The sequence below is a fragment of the Lathamus discolor genome, chromosome 6 (assembly GCF_037157495.1).
Source record: "Lathamus discolor isolate bLatDis1 chromosome 6, bLatDis1.hap1, whole genome shotgun sequence".
Classification (NCBI taxonomy): Eukaryota; Metazoa; Chordata; class Aves; order Psittaciformes; family Psittacidae; genus Lathamus; species Lathamus discolor.
The window spans coordinates 6,806,176-6,819,039 of NC_088889.1; positions in this window are offsets into that span (position 1 = coordinate 6,806,176).

Here is a 12,864-nt window from a genome sequence, read left to right on the forward strand (position 1 = left end):
GAGGAGATACGCTAAACGAATCAGAGGACAAGATTTCAAGAGCAATCACTCCCTCTTATCTACAGCTCTTTATTATTTTTCCTTCACAGCATGTAGAGAGCAACCAGCAGACCTAAGAGAAGAGATGCTGCTCCAGGAAGCCCCTGACTCAGTTTTAGATCAAATCTATATGTATGACACCAGCCTATGTCCCATCTTTTTGTTAAGATCAGAAATGCATTTCAACACAGAGATTTAGTAAGCCAGTTGTAATAGCCTAAACTCTGTGGGTGTTTTTACCATGTCAGTTTACTTGGCTGAATAAGCCCCTACTGCGCAGCCAAGTTGCTATCCAAAGTTTAGCAATTGCAAGAAAGATTGAAGATATAATTAATATCAACCTGTATTGAGGCAGCGATTATTCTGAATGAGATATAAGCTTGTATTCAGTAGTATACAAAGGAACTGGAACTTCTCATATAGACACTCAATGTTGCAACTCAGACATACACAGGAAGTCAGAGATAATGTTAAAGTATATTTCACTTTACCTTTGTTTTCTTTCCTCTGGTGCAATGAAATGTAATAGATACAGGCAGCTGGCCACACCTTCTGGATGATAATATAAAGCTCAATGTTCTGGTAGAATGCCAAGACTTTGGTTCCGTGAAACCTGAAATACATAGAACAGTGTTTGGGAACTTACTCTTACTCTGTAATTCCATGGAAAATCTAATGCAGATATAACTTTCCACTGTGTTTGCAGCCTGTCCTAAGTGACCTTGTCTTAATGCAAAAGAATAAAAAAGTGAAGTCTTAAGCAGAAGTGAAACTCAGTGGTCTATTTTCAGTATGCATGCCCGAAGATGAGCGAAAAGAGAAACACTGCTAATTATGAGAAGTAAATAATTGTCATTCCTTTTAGTGCTAGCTGGTAACTTTAACATTTTAGTGTGATTTTTATAGTGATGGTATCCTCTTAAAATAAAATAATAGCTTAATTAAGAAAGTTAATGTGTCTATAAATATATGCATAAAAATCAAATGGCCCCATATTTCTGCATAAGTAGGAAGCAAGGAGAAAAAGTGTACAGCAAGAGGTTGAGTTGTACCATTTTGCTAAGTTGCTACAAGGGGAGGAAGAGGAAAGAGGACAGCATCTATCGTAGTGCAACATTTCATCAAACCCATTGGATACAAAAATGCTAGGAAAAGAGTTTGTTGAAGAAGATCCTCAAATAGGTGGGGCTTTCATCCATAATGGATATAAATGAACTTATCTGACTTGAGAGGAGTGTTTGATGAGGGTGGAAAACATGCAAGGGCTTTTTGAGTAATCAGGGTGTAAGCTTACAGGAAACAAGTGTGAACTTGCTAGAGGTCACTTCACCTCCATATGACAGGCGTTCACTGCAGAGAAGTCACAGTCTATGTTGGGGGTAGTGAATGTTGTAAATGAATGGTGGGTTCCTTCCATTAACCAGAACCCCAAGAATAATCTACATGGTAATGCATAGCTTTGTATCAGCAAACAAACAGAGGTGGTTTGCATATAAACAGGCATTTGAAGGGCTTGGAATTGGAAATAAAACATAAAAAGAATATAAATGAAACTAAATCTGCACCATACATTTATCATAACAGAACTGGAGATGAGCTCTGAAAAGGTCTTCTGGCAGCAGTGAATTTAGCTATAGAAATTATCTACTTGTTAGGGAGAAAAGAAAGAAAGGCTTACAGAAGAAGAAATCCTGGGAAGCAAATAGATGGGGCAGTTTTAGAGGTGGAGGGAAGACAACCTGACAACACAGGGAACAAAGCTTTCAAGCACTAGCTAAGTAATCTTCCCTACACTCACAAAGAAACATAAAATTACTATCAAAATAGAGATAGAAAACATTATGAGCTCATGGATTCCAACTAGGCCAGAGTTGAGTGCACAATCAGGAGCCACTGTCCGAACTTCTGTCCAGAGATAATGCTTCTTATTCCTGTCAAGCTTCTAAAAATAATACCCAATGATTTCAAGGCTATACCATTTAGAAGTAAGTTAGTGTCAGAAAAGGTCACAGCTAGAAAGCCTTGGAGTTCTTTGCTTTTCAGGTATGTATACTGTAGATACAAGACAAGAAATGTCACAGCATGCTTCCTTGTCTCAGAGACAGGAAACTACTCATGAGCCATATTTAGTCTTAGCCATGGATACATTAAGTGCATAGACACAAAAGTCCATTTACTGATCCAAAAACTCCCAGGTGCACTATGGCATTCCTTCGCCCCAAAGATACCCATACTTCTGATCTCTGGTGCGCTTTGCTGCCTTCGTACAGCTATGAGAGCTAGTTGCAGAACAGTACCATCCTGCAAGCTGTTCACACTCTGCTGTTTTCCTATGTTTCTCTACCACAGACATGGACATAAGTGTTCCAAGGCTTTGAAAAGAATAGGGAATGGCATCTCTGGGTGCCCCACCAGGAAATCCTCAGGCTTTCCCTGCCAATGAATTAGAGAATAGGACTCTTGAGCTGCTGCCTCCCTGTCATACTCCTGTGATGCAGGGAGGACTTCCCATTTCCTCCAAAGGGCAGAGAAGCAACTGAGAGATTCTTTTCTCACAGGGTAAAGACAGCACTTATGACTCTTGTAAGAAGTACTGATGCCTTCTGTATCCTCCCTTCCACCCTGGCATTGGGAAAGGTTGCTAATTGTCTTCCGAGTTCCAAGACAAGATAATGGCATAGAGAATATCAAAGCAAATGCCTCCCAGCCAATTATTCTGGCTGCTCCTCCCAAAGGAGCTAGCTTGAATCTCAGCTTTCCCTCAGGTGACTCTGCCCCTCAGGATGGTGGAGCACACATCCCGTCTTCTTCAGCCTTTGGACTGCTCTGGAGAGATGACCTATAAAAGCATGAAACGATTTTCCAAGATCTGTTAAACTTCTGGCCTGTGCTAGGGGCTGATATATGTCTAAATAACACCAACCCTGAACTTAGAAACTGGGCAATGTCCTGTCAGAGGTGTGAAAATGAAACAGAAATTTATCAGTCCTTCCTCTCTTGCATTTGTCTGTAAATGTGGTCCCCTCAGAGGAAGTGAGCCCATTTGCCACAGTCTGTAATTATTACCAGAGGAAGAGCAGACACCTCTTTGAAACCTCAAAAAGTTAAGTGAGTCATTTAAAACACCAACAGATTCAGTTGCACTCTGGCATAAGGAGCTGGAAACAGAAAAACTTTCTGTAATGTGCAGTCATTGTCCTCCTCTGATGGTGGTGTTAAATTGTGCACAATGGCAAGAAAAGCAAAGATCCCAAACCTACCGACTGCTGTGATAAGAGAGAAAACTCTGAAGTGAACAGGACTGCAGTGGGATTGTGACATTTTAATGCTAGTTTAGAGATACAAAAAAATCTGAAGTAGAGATAGTCTTCTATTCATTCTTTTGCTCTGTGGGTATCAGTTCTGATGGAAGCATAAGGTGAAATTCATCCACTAGCCCTTCAGTTTTGTAGACACAGATTTAAGAAACTATTTTTAATCAGAAATAATTTTTATCTGAAAACAATGTACTGAGTTTTACTTTTGCTTCTACAAATCTCTCTCTATAACCAGAGATACAAATACATTGCATGTGGCCCTGCTTTCTTCTCGGGGTTTTCCCCCCCCGGGTTCACACAATCTGAGCCAGACCTAATGACCCATTAACCCCCAAAATGATGTCTTCCTGAATATGAAAGGTTTTCCCGTAGACCTCGTGACGTAAGGTTAGAAATGCTATAAGTCTGACACAAAGCAGTTATAACAGGCTGCTCAAGACAAAATTGTAGCTATCTGGCTAAATCAGTAACTACTGTTTTGCAATTGAAATTGATGGAGTTATGTAGGTCAATCGAGGTGGAGAGACAAGGAGAGAATATGAGTATAGGTGAGGAAGGTTCAGGCTGGAGAGAAAGATCACAACTAGACAAAGGAAGTAAGTTCTGTTAAAAATGTGATGTTTTGGTCAGTGCAGCCTCTAGGCTACCTTCAGGTCTCATTAAGAAACAGTTTTCCCCACTTCCATTAGACCTTTAGGAAGCTACATGTTCTGAAAAAGCTTGTTAAATATACATCTTGTATCCAGGCGAACTGTAGTTTTGAGAAAGTAGTGGAAGAAGAAACTGTGGAGTAGAGGGTATTTCACATAGTGCCAAAGGAACGGAATTAAATATGTATGTAAGGGGTTTGCGAAGGATCTGTAATGTAAAGGCCTATTTGTAGAATATTTTAGTTGCCTCACACATGTTTGTACCACAAGATCATTCGGTTTAGCTCAAGAAATAAAAGGTTTTGTAATATCTGGTGGTCTGATACAGTTGCATAAAAATAGTAAAACTGAGATAATGGTACCTGATCTGCAAATATTAGAAGGAATGAGATGACTGGAACCATGTCTGCAAATAGGTTACATTCATCTGGTCAGGCCAAAATGAGATGACTTTCACCAGTGAAAAGAAGTAACCCTTTGAACCACACGTGCCCTGGCCCATGCTCAAGGGCATGCAAACAGCAGTGATACAGAAGAAGCTGGAGGTCAGGACAAGATATCCACTTCATTTCCAGCCTTTCTCATTGTAGAATCAGAGAATCATATTATGGTTTTGGGTTGGAAGGGACCTTAAAGACCACATAGTTCCAACCCTCCTGCCACCCTAAGGATCTTGAACCGCACCATTTCATGGTCACTGCAGCCAAAGTTGTCCTTAAGGCTTGCATTCCCCACCAGCCTTCCCCCTGTTGGTCACCAAACAGCTCTCAATCCATGCTATCTTAATCTTGAAAAATAAGAACCAAGACAGTAGTCTCCAAGCCAAAATCGCATCATATTGGCAGTACTGTATTCTGTAGACTTATCTAACAGGTCTGATAAGGGCTTGAACTTTAGTTGTTAACAGATGAACTAGTTTTAGTTCTGAGACTTCACAGTATCTTGGTCTCACAGGTGCTCCCATCCTAGTGGCCTCAATTATGTGTAGCAACAGATTAAGTGTAAAGAATTGTGAGGTTTGGGGGAAGATGGCTCCCATATTTAAAGAGATTGAGAGGGAATCTGTGTGTATTTGCTTGATTTTGACAGACGAGCTTTAGAGTTTGAAAGGGCTATGGCCAGAGACCTGTACAACTTCACTGGAACGGAGGACCTGAGGAACTGAGAGAAGTACATTTTCACCTGTACAACTCAGTGTAGCAGTAGTGCCTAATTGTGCAACTCAGTGTAGCAGGCAGTGGCCAGCAGCTTCCTGAGCTAACAAGTCATTCAAACATGAATAGAAATTCAATAGTGTAATGAATGTGACTGTCACTGATTACACCTCCCAGGAGAAATACCATCCCTATGTGTCAGAAGCTTTTGAGGTCTGCCCTCAGCTCTACTCCATTGTATCATGTTAACAACTGTTCCTCAAATCATGCTCTCATCTTCCAAAACCTCCTGCATTCTCTTGCTAAAGCTGATAATGCTAATAATACACTGAAGCTCTAATAAATTTATCATATGGGATTTAAATAAAACTCCTCCCCACCCTCAAAAATGTTAGAGGAGGAGTAATCACGGCTTTAAGCATTCATCTTTTGTCCCCCTTTGCCTAGATGAAATATGTTACAGCTTCTTTGTAGCATAAGAATGAGAAGAGGTACCTTCGTATGTGACGAAGAATATAAATGAAATATGTTTCTGCCTTCAGCAGCTGAGCGACAAAATAACCAAAACAGTACTGGGATCCTGGTTGGAAAACAGTGCTGTCCAGGATTATTCAGTTCATCATGGAGATTTATCAGACTCAGTCTAAGATGAGCACTTGTAGCAGCTTCTCCAGTGTTTTATTAACACTGATTTGCTCTGGTACACTGCTGAAAGTATGTAGGTTATTAGGTGCAAGTAACTACACTTCCTGTAATTGGGATTGTATTTGCATTTCACTGCCTCCGTAGAAAAGACACTTAGGAATTGGCCACAGTGACCAGGTATGAGGGAGCAGCAGAAGAGAGCTGCTCCACAAGGGAAGGTGAGCTGGGAGCTGAGGGTGACAGCAGGGCATTCAGGGCAATGCCCTCTACCCAAGCGGGTCTGGTGACGCTAAGAAGAATGAGCCAACAATCAAATGGTTGCTAAACAAGACTTCAGGGATGTAACAGATCAAAGGTAACCCAAGGATTCAGATTAGGAGATCTGGCTCAGGAAGTTACATGGCCAGGCTACATAGCCACAACATAGCTGAGGAACGGACTGCAACCCAAGGTTGCAGCTGCAAGTACCAAGGGCATGGGCACAGGCAGCCATATCCTTTGAGGGGGGCAAAGGCTGTGCCTTGGGAGTTGATAGAGTGGGCTTGCTTATCTACAAGGCTGCAAGGGTGTTTAACAGAAAGCATGTTTTAGAACTTTGTACTTCGAGGCGGAAATGGTTTCTTTTGAACTCCTTATTCACATTAAACTAAATTTATCAGTTAAGTTTGCATTGGCATATTTACAGTAACAGTCAATCCCCAGGTAATCCACTTGATGGGAACTTCTGTTTATTCACAGAAAAAAGGGGCGGTGACAGTTCTTCCTTTCAGCCAGATGTTTATTTGAGTCACACCTGAGATAATTGATAATCCAGACAGTGATAAGCTAGAAATAATGGCATTACAGGACTTGCAGAATCAGTTAAAATAGCACTAATTTTAATCCTTGCCTGGTTCTGTATCTACACATTTAACTGCCTGTTCCCTCATAGTTTAAAACACCACTGTTCAATTCCCCAAGCAACACAGATGGCAGTTTCACAGGCTACACAGGGGTTCTAAGCATCCTCACTCTCTTCTCCTATGGATATTCAGTCTTAAAACCCCTGACCTCTGCGAGGACGAGCTGAGACGTTCAGCTGGTTGGGCGAACAGCTGACACTATCAAACACACACTCGTCTCCTCTCAGGAGGCAGAGAGGAGCTGGGTGTATTGCACAGTCCATGGGCTGCCAGCTGACCCGTGGGCTGCCAGCTGAACTCAAAGAACTGCTTATAATCCTTGTTTATGTTTCTCTGCTAGATCCCTTTGGGTTGCAAGATGTAAGGGACAACTAATTCTGAGAATGAACTGTTGCACTCTTCATAGTTACAAGTTTGCACATCACTTAAATAAGTCTTTCATTAGGAATCTGGATTACAGGAAATAGAACATTTTCTTTTTATTAAACTGGGGCAGGTTCATCCTTTGCAACCGAGTATTTGGGCTTGTGCTTGCTATGGTTAGCTCTGATATGTTATTTCTTTTCTTGTAATGCCTTAAGCATGTTTCTCTTCTGCTGTTTGTAGCATGAGTGATGGAATCAAATGCAAATAACACGGAAGTAAATGTTTCACATGTCATAGAACCAAAACCTTAAGTGTAGTTTAAGTTAAGAAATCTATGAAACTTGTCTCATGAATCTCAGAACTTGTCAAAAAAATGTATCAACACAATTTTGAAAGACTAATCTTTTAATAATACAAGTTACATTAAAAAGAAATAAAACGTTACAGAAGAAATATTATGTGCATGAAGAATGCCCAAAAATGTAAAAAGGCAGTTGTAAAATTGTTTTAAATTAAATATGAGAATCTAACAAAGGTAAGTATGAGCAACTTATTTCCTTCTATGTAAATTGTAGTGAAATTTTTTATTGGCTCCTGCCATCTACTGCGTGGTGTAGGAAATGCAGCATAGAAATGCGAAACCCATGTAAATGCACTTGCTGACAGCTCTGCATGACAGAAAAAGTCCATATTTTCTGACACTTCCAAAGTTTAAATACCGTACATGACATGCTTTCCCCATCTCTGTGGATTCGGAAAATAGCTTTCCAGTCTCATCCATTCAGTGCATCAGAGTCACTCTGGTACCAAGTTGGACAGAACCTTGGGCGACATAGTCTAGTGTGGGGCATCCCAGCCCACGGCAGGGGTTTGGACCTAGATGATCTTAAGGTCCTTTCCAATCCAAACCATTCTATGATTCTATGTGAGGTGCAGTTCAGTGAAACCATGTAAAAGCTGAGGAATGGTAAGAAACTGTCTACACAAGTCCTGGGGAGAACAGCAGTAATCTCAGATTATGGTTCAGACTGACTGCACCTGATCTGGCCCCACTCTGATTTAACAGTGTAGCCTGGATAAAGCTGTCTTGACAGCAGAACACAGAGAGCATTTGGTGTAGTGAGGCCACTTAGAGCCACATCTCTTCCTTTTGCCACTGGAGACAAAGCATGCAAGGGAAGAAGGAGTTCACTTCTTTTGTTCAGCAAGCTGATGAAGTTTAATTCCAGAAATTAGGCTCTAAGCAAGCTCTCATGCTGCACATGATCTGCCTTAGGAATGCATCAACTATTAAAGGAAGCATCTGTAAAATCAGTTAGATTACCTTTGTTCAGGAAGCTATTGCCCTGGTGAATTCTGTTTTTAGGGAAGAAGGCAACACCTGTGTGCTGCTTAGGCCATCACTAGCAAAACAAATGGTGTTTGCTTCAGGCATCCAAGATTCAATTTAACAATTTTTAGTAACCTAGGTAATGGTGATCCAGCCTAACACCCCTCTTGTAAGCAGCCTTTCGATAATAGTCCTTATGTGACACCCGCTCACCTTCAACCGGCTTTAACTGATAGTGTCAAAGACACAAGATAGCTCCCAGGGCTGGTAGGCTGATAACCACACACATGCAGAAGGATGCAATAGAACCTCTGTTGCCTGTATGCAAAGTGCTGATAAAAGGACACTTGTTTCCAGGGAAATACACTATATGACTCCTGTGTTGATGAGGTTAGTTTTGGTTTGGCAGGGCCAGTGCGCTATTAGACCCAGAGCTCTGCAGGTCTAGGTTTGCATTTAATCTCAATCTTGGGCTTTCAGTCCTGGCCTGGGCTTTGTTATAGATGTGTCTCTTCCCAGTTTTGCCATAGCTATGTCTACAGGTGCCGTTGTTCCTGGCCCTGACCCTGCAGACAGACTTTTCAGCTCAGCTTTGGAAGCTTTCTTGTCGCTGTGAGCTTACCCGGTGCTCTGGGCTCTCAGCCATCACTCAAGATCTGACTCTGACCCAAGCTGTTTCCCTTAGCTCTGCCTTGCCTGCTTGGCTTGAGGGCTGTGAGGCTGGGCTCTGGCTGGTGAGGACTCTGCCCCATGGGTCTATGCCTTGTCCCTGTCCCATGGCTGCTCCACTGGGTCTGGGTCAGCCTTACTGGATTGCACAGGTCCTCGGAAACTGCTGGTCCAAGCTCCTCTGCCCATTTCTGCCAGGAAACAGTTACAGGGATGAGAGAAACCAGAGTCTCCCTTTTAAAGTTCAAAGAAAGAAATGAACCTCGATTCCCTCAGCTTGGAGCTCGGAGAATTCACACCTAACCTTTTGTTAAATTACGTTACGCATGATGGAAATGCTCAGTGATGATGGCCCCCATTAACACCAACTGTTCTGCTGTAGGTACCTCCTCCAAAAAATTTCCTCTCTTTGGATGAAATAATGAAATATTTTGGCTAACTCTATCCCCTAGACAACAGATTCAGTTAGGATGGGCTACAGTCTGGAAACAAGTATCATCGAGGTTCTCCTCCGGCAGAGATTAGACTCTGTTGAAGGCTCAGTGTTATCCCCTGGCTCTGGCAGAATTAGACCCCTACAAACATAGAACAAAAGAGGACTTAATATCTCATCGAGACTTTGCTATTGCACATAGCCTTGTCAGAAAAATCACGTAAATCAACTAGGTCTCTCAAAACTAAGGAAGAGGGAGAGATAAGAATCTCACACCTCCTTATTTCCTCTATATTTTGAATTCCTTTTTGCCATGAAATGGCATTATACAATAGAATCATAGAATAGAATCATAGAATAGTTAGGGTTGGAAAAGACCTTAAGATCATCCAGTTCCAACCCCCCTGCCATAGGCAGGGACACCTCACACTAAACCATCCCACACAAGGCTACATCCAACCTGGCCTTGAACACTGCCAGGGATGGAGCACTCACAACCTCCCTGGGCAACCCATTCCAGTGTCTCACCACCCTAACAGGAAAGAATTTCCTCCTTATATCCAATCTAAACTTCCCCTGTTTAAGTTTGAACCCATTACCCCTTGTCCTGTCACTACAGTCCCTGATGAAGAGTCCCTCCCCAGCATCCCTATAGGCCCCCTTCAGGTACTGGAAGGCTGCTATGAGGTCTCCACGCAGCCTCCTCTTCTCCAGGCTGAACAGCCCCAACTTCCTCAGCCTGTCTTCATACGGGAGGTGCTCCAGTCCCCTGATCATCCTCGTGGCCTCCTCTGGACTTGTTCCAACAGTTGGTTAACAGCACACCTTTGCTAAGTAAGTGAGTTTCTAAATGAGAAATCTAATGCTGATTCTTTTCTAACTTCCAATCTTGCAAGGACCTCTCCAGGTTAAAAGTTGTTAGATGAAACTGTAGTAATTATAAGTTCCTTTTGTGTACTGCTCTTAAAATGTCAGCATTTCAAGTATTTAATCAGACTATAAAATCTGTAAATTCTGTAACTGCTTAAAATTACCAGCAGTTCAAGAAGCATTGCTGTAGTTTGTCTTAAAACCTATTGATCAATTTTATGCAATTATTAAATCTATAAGTATACAAAATTATACAATTGTATATAATTGGGAACTGGTCACTACTAGGAAAATCAGTTTAAAACTCACCAGTTTGATAAAAAAAAGCAATTTAACTCAGAAGTTAGCTACTGCTTTGATTCAGTGTGTTAAATTCAAACAAGAACAACTTCAAGCAGTATAGATGTGTTAGTGCTGTGGTAGTGTGTGTGCCTGTGCAAATCCGCCTGCATGAATGTAGTGTGGTCCTCTAATGATGGGAGATCAAGTCTCATGCATTTTCAACCTATTTACCCAAAGAACTGCAGGACTGAAAGGAACAAAACACAAGTCGCAATGTCAAAGGGAGTTCACAGTAATTGTCCTCCAGTTCAAGAGGTAATCTGATTGATTGCTTTGGATTTTCTATATGTTTCTGGAGGTCAGTAAGGGCCATCCATTAAGCGCAGAACATTCTTTGCATTTCTACTCACTTCTCTACATCAAAGCACTCCAAAATGTGAAGGAAGCACCAAGAGACTTTGGCTTGCTATCTTTTCGGCAAATGAGTTGCTTTACCAGTAGCAGAAATAATGGGGCCTGAGACCTACAGAATTGTGCCCCTGATTTTCCTCTCTTCTTCCACTCCCTTTACTTCTAGATAGATTGCTCTCCCTGTTTCTACTTGCTTAGCTAAACAAAGGGCAGTGTGGTTTGCTGGCTTAGTAGTTTGCAATTACATTCATGCCTCTGCCTCTGCTAAGGACCTCCAGGCTGGCTCCCTAGCCAGCTACTACCTCTTAATGGGGTAAGGGGATCCTCTCTTCTCATGCCATGTGATCTTTGTTGCATAAGAAAAACAGATTAAAAGAACAAGAGCAGTCACTGATTTGGAGACCTCTGAATTACTCTATGTGAAATCTGGCCCTTTTGGGTCAAACGGAGAAACCTTCTAGTTCCTATTTCAGTTAAAGGCAAAATCACCACAGTTTTAAATAGGCATGTGCTGGGGAGAATTCCAGTGAGACAAACCTCACTTGGACCTCACGTGTGTACAATTCTGGTGTCCTCAGCATAAAAGGGACATGGAACTGTTGGAACAAGTACAGAGAAGGGCCATGAGGATGATCAGGGGACTGGAGCACCTCCCGTACGAAGATAGGCTGAGAAAGTTGGGGCTGTTCAGCCTGGAGAAGAGAAGGCTGCGTGGGGACCTAAGATCAGCATTCAGTATCTAAAGGGGCCTATAAGGATGCTGGGGAGGGAATATTCATTAGGGACTGTAGTGACAGAACAAGGGGTAAGGGGTTCAAACTTAAACAGGGGAAGTTTAGATTGGATATAAGGAGGAAGTTCTTTACTGTAAGGGTGGTGAGGCACTGGAATGGGTTGCCCAAGGAAGCTGTGAATGCTCCATCCCTGGCAGTGTTCAAGGCCAGGTTGGATGTAGCCTTGTGTGGGATGGTTTAGTGTGAGGTGTCCCTGCCCATGGCAGGGGGGTTGGAACTGGATGATGTTAAGGTCCTTTCCAACCCTAACTATTCTATGATTCCATGAAAACCCCATTTCTGTCCTTCAGAGCACCCATAATGTGTGACTTGAGAAATGTTATTATAGTGACTAACATTTACATAAATAGGATTTCCCCCTCAAAGTCTCCACAATTCTAAAAGACAAAGGAAAAGCACCTATGTATTGGCTTGATAATTCTCCTGGAAACCTTCCTTTTCTTTTACATCACACTGTCATCTGGCCATATAGCTTGACAAGAAATATTCACTGAGGTAGACAATATGTGGGAGGGATTGCAACAATTTTATGTGGCTGCACAGGGTAGGAAGAAGGCACAAGCTGTCAGAGTCTGCGAGAATCTTCGCCCTTCACTTCTAATACACTTTGAAATATTAACACCTGACATGTTTCTCCAATTTCCGTATGTTTCGTTAGGAAAAGGTGGTCACAACGGAAGTTTCACCCCAGGATCCATTCCTGGTAATCCTGAAGAGGTCTTGCATCATGTGCTGTAAGCCTGGAAGGGATTGGGGGATTTCTAATTTTGCCTGACAGCCCATCATCCCACAGCATTAATCCTGCTCATTGTGCGAGGGAGCTGGAGAGATGAATTTAAATGCAAAATGACCTCTCCTTCACCCTTCAGGAACCTGAATCCAATGCTCGTTTTAGATATCTGTCTTGAGGAGATGCTTCTTAGACTTTATTCCTAGGAAACAGCATGTGTGTAGGCACTGGGACAATGAGCCATCGTATATCAGCTGTTCAAGGGCAACTGA